Below are 4914 nucleotides of genomic sequence, written 5' to 3'. Positions count from 1 at the left end.
ACGCTTATAGTCTGCTGTTGGTCCTCTTTCTTCAGACATTTCCTGTCCAAGTCACACAATGATTCTCTTTTCTCAAACACTCCACTCACCTTGTTGTTTCCCTAGATGTTGATTTATAATGCATCCTGTTACTTGCCACATCTCATCTTTATACTGTTTATTTATTTACTTATGTTCTTACTGTATAGATTTAAGGTTCACAGCATGATGTTTTGATATATATGATAAAATAACTTAAAGTTAAGCAAATTAACATATCTACCACCTTGCATAATTATCTTGTGTGTGTATGGCAAAAGTAGTTAAAATATGTTCTTATGTATTACAAACATGTGCTAATAAAAAATTTTTTAAATATATTACCAAATTTGTAGTGCACAATATTTTTAACTGTAATCAACATGCTGTACATTAAATCTCTAGACCTACCCTAAATAGGTCAAAGATCCCCACTTCTACACCTATTCCCTAATTTATCAATTCTCAGACTTTAGCTGCACAGAGTCACCTGAAGGACATGTACTGTACATAGTATATCTTGAGTGATGGTTTTGTGCTAGACCTCTCCTCCACAGCTTCTCTCCCAGCAAGACTCCAGTAGAGTTCTAATTTGCATTTCTAAGAAGTTGTGATGTGGTGAGAACACAGTTGCTCTAATTCCTTCCTCTGATCTCAGTGGAAACAGTTTAGCTTCTCTAACTTGTATCTACTCCATTACTTATCCTTGGGACCTCTTCTAATCTCCTCAACACCTGAACTTCTATTCCTGATCTGGGTTTGTTTCTTGATTTGTTTTTTTTTTTTTTTTGTGGCATCAATATTTCTACCATTAAAACTTGCCCTTACTATTTCTCTCAAGTACTCTTTTATACTGCTATTTTAATTAACCTTTTCCTTACCAATATAACCTAGTTCTAACTATCAACCCAACTATCTTTCCTCCTGCTGCAAATTTTCCTAAACTTGAATTTGTAATCTTCATCCACTGTTTTAACTCATTGTTTATGTATTTCTTCTTCAATTCCCCAAATTTCCCAAGTTGCTCTTCTTGTGCAATCTGAAAAGTTAAAAATTACTCCTTTTTCCTCATACCCGATGGATTTCCTTATTATGTAATAATGGCAATCAATATTCTCTGTCTTCTCATTGTATTTCAGGCATGTTCTACGTGCTACATAGTTATATACAGAAATAGCTCATGTGAAGATTATCGTTATGTCAATTTTATGAATGTAGTATCACTTTAAATACTAAACACAAATAGGCTCAGAGAAATTAAATACTTTACCCAACAGCCCAACTGAAGAAACTAGGACTGGATTTAGTTCTAATTCTTCATTCAATGTATTTAAATATTTCTGTAGTCTCCCTATGTCCATGGAAGATATGTGCCAAGCCCCCAATGGATGCCTGACTCCACAGATAGAATTGAGCCTAAATATACTGTTTTTCCCTATATGTACATTTCTATACATAATAATAAAAGTTATGTGAATGTGATTTCTTTTTTGTTTTTTTGTTTGTTTTTGGTACCAGGGATTGAACTCGGGTCCTTGCACTTGCAAGGCAGGTGGCGGAACCACTGAGTTACATCCCCAGCCCCATGGATGTGATATTTTCAAAAGATCTTATTGTACTGTAAATTTTAAGCTCGACATACAATTATTTTTTTCCTTTCCTTATTGAAAACTTCCACTTTTTCACTTGATATAGTTGACATATGTGAATGGCTAGCATCACTACTATAGTACTTTGGAGATTTACTTATGCAGCACAAAGGTTTAACATAGACACTGTGTTTCTATGATAGTCCCTCCGATAACTGAGGCAGGTACCAAGTGATTAACAGACATCACACACAGTGTGGATGCACTGGACAAACGAACAGTCTATACAGCAGACTGGACAGAGCAGATTTTACCATGTTATTCAGACTGATATACAATTTAGAACTTATAAATTATTTATTTCTGGGATTTTTTTCATTTAACATTTGTGGACCCCAGTTGATTTCAGGGAACTGAAATCACAAAAAGTGAAGCTGCACTCCAGAATAAGCATCACAATCACTAAGTACTCATTAAATTGCTAAATTCTGTCTCTACTGCCCCATTCTTAACTGGGTATAGCCACAGCTTCAGAATCTGAATTCTTAATAGTCCTCCTCATCACCAGGTGTTCCGAGAACACACATTTTGAAAAACAGTCCTCTGTATTGACATAATTGGCCATATCTTCTCTTTAACACTTTCCTCTGTTGCTATGATACATTTTTTTTTTTTTTTTGGTTCTGTGGGCTCTCTCACTCTATTGCCCTGCATCTCCTATTTTCTTCCCTGCACATATCTCTGCCCCTCAGACTGCCCTCCACCTGCTCCTCTCTCTGCTTTCTGTCCCCAGGAGCAGTGCTCCAACTTGGGCAGATGGTTCCCAACCTTGCCCTTCTAGTGCCAACCCCCTGGCGGGAGCCATGGAACAATATGAAATGATTTTGGAACAGAGATGAGCTTCAGCCCGGGTCCTGGACAAGGCTGTGAGGCAGATGACATTGACCCTGATGCTCATTGCACCACTCTATCCTTGATCTTTCCTCTGTGCACTGCAGTTTTCTAATCAAATCAGCTCAGCACAAGAGTTGATCATCTTACACTGTCACACTAAAGTGTTAATTCCCCTAGTCATTTGCATTTTTAAAGTCTTTTATCACTCTTTGTGGGTTCAACTGTTGTTCACAAATTGAAGGCATTTCAAGCTTCACTTAGCAGATAGGGAGAAATTTAGAAGGAAATCCTGACTGAGGAGATAGAAAGGTGAGCAGGTTAGAGAGGGGGTTTTCTCTTTTCCTTGGCAGTTTTTTGGAGCTTTGACACAAAAGCAGCCAGTAACTGCTGGGAGGGCAGGACTTGGCCTTTCGGGTCTCCTGCAAACCCCAGGCCCCTGGGCAGAGACAAACAATAACTGCAGTTGCTGCAGGCCTGGCTCTAGAAGCACAGAGGATGAGGACAGACTTAGAGATGGCTATTTTGCTGGCTTCCTGCTACCCCTACCCTGTGTACTTAGAATGGCTGACTTCTCTTCAGATCCCTCTTATGAGCAACCAATCCTGACCACCAGCTTAGGGAGTCCCCTCTTGGTGATTTTCTGTGTCAGCAACTGTTTCCCTTCACGGGCTTAATCATAGTTTTAATTATTTTATTTACATATTCTTCCTGTCACTTACCTGGAGAGTAAGGCACAAGAGAGCAGGGACAATGTCTGTGTCCCTTCCTGCTCTGCTCCTAGCACAATTCTGCTTCATAGAGGATATCGAGTCTTTATAGCAAGAATGGCTGTGTAGTTATACCTCCCCTTGCATTTACACAGTACTTGAAAGCAGAACAGTACTACCTGGTGCTAAAAAACTAAAGGGGCAATAGAGAGCACCGTGTTTGTTTATCTTACTGCTGGGTTAGGGTTGGGGAGGGCCTCAGAGGTGACATCAGGCAGCATTGCTAAAAGACTTGGAAGGCAAAATAGATTACTGTCTATCTTGTCTACCACACTACTGAGTTGTCCAGGTTTTCATTGTCTTTGAACTGTTTGACAATTTTGTAGAAAACTGATAGTAATGCAAATGATTCTTGACCATAAAGTTGCAAATTAATTTTGTCTGGTGGAGAAGCAATTAATAAATCTGAGCTGGGAACATAAATTGGGACACATTAGTATAAAAATGATCCTTGGAGTCATCCAGTGGCTGACAGATTACGGTAGAAAGAATACCTGGTCATAGTGCACCACACAATAAGAGCCGCAGAAGGCATCTGAGAAGAGGGAAAACTGAGTGTGATGTCAAGGAAGCCAAGAGGAAAAAATGATCTTACTCTTGACCTCTAGTGCCTCTCTCTCCTATGATCCTTTCAGTGGCTGTTTATTTCTCGTCAGCAGCCAATAAATAGGACTTCACTCTCTAACAGAGCATTTTCAAAAACATGTCTTTTTCACAAATTTTGCTACCTAGGATAGGATACGTATAGACATTGTCAAGTAAAAAGTAAGTCTGACTTAATAAGAAGAGACTTTTATTTTAAAAAAAGATTATTGCAAGGGAATGCTGTGACTATAAGATCTGCCAGTATCTCAAGCACTAGGCACAAGGGATTTCATTTTTATTTTTCCTTCCTTCTTTCCTTAACTTTCTTCCTTCCTATATTAAGAATCCCGATGTTAAGTTTAAAATCAAGATTTGTAGCTTCTTTTGAAAAGTGTATTGTTCCAGCAATTCTGACCTGTTACATGCCTCCTACATTCCTTAACAAAATTCCTGATGACAATGTATGTCATTTAAAAAGTTCTTTTTATCAATACAAGCATTGCTTTGGATGTTATTCTTTTATGCAGCCAAAGCAAAGACAGGCATAGAATTTCCATCTCCTACTTACTGCTGTTCACCTGAGCCTATTGAGTCATTTGTGTTCTCTACTATATTGAAGTTTTTCCATTTCCTACAACCAAATGTCATCTCTGGTACCAGGATAAATAGCCAAAAAGATTTTACTGTCAGAGAATTTGTTAATCAAGGCATTATTTAGAGAAATTGCTTATTAGCTGGGGGTGGCCGCACATGCTCCTAATCCCAGTGTTAGGGAACTGATCATGTTAAAGTATGCTGTGATGCCGCCTCACAGGCTGCATTCTCCTGGTACATCTTGGCTCCTAAAATGACCTCATGCCCTTATCTCTGGTTTCCCTCCCCCCAAGGCCACAGTGGTCCAGGAAAGTTGAAATCTGTGTCTACAGGACTGGGCCCATAAAAGCAATCTGGCCTGTGATAGGTTAAAAGTAGCTCACTCCTCATAAATAAGCAATAGCCCACCCCAAAACTGATAAAAGGACCTTCCTTTCTTTGTTCTTCTCTCTCCTTCTGCTTCCTCC

The sequence above is a fragment of the Fukomys damarensis genome, unplaced genomic scaffold, assembly GCF_012274545.1.
Source record: "Fukomys damarensis isolate Sample0158 unplaced genomic scaffold, DMR_v1.0_HiC HiC_scaffold_20, whole genome shotgun sequence".
Lineage (NCBI taxonomy): Eukaryota > Metazoa > Chordata > Mammalia > Rodentia > Bathyergidae > Fukomys > Fukomys damarensis.
This window is presented reverse-complemented; position numbering follows the sequence as displayed.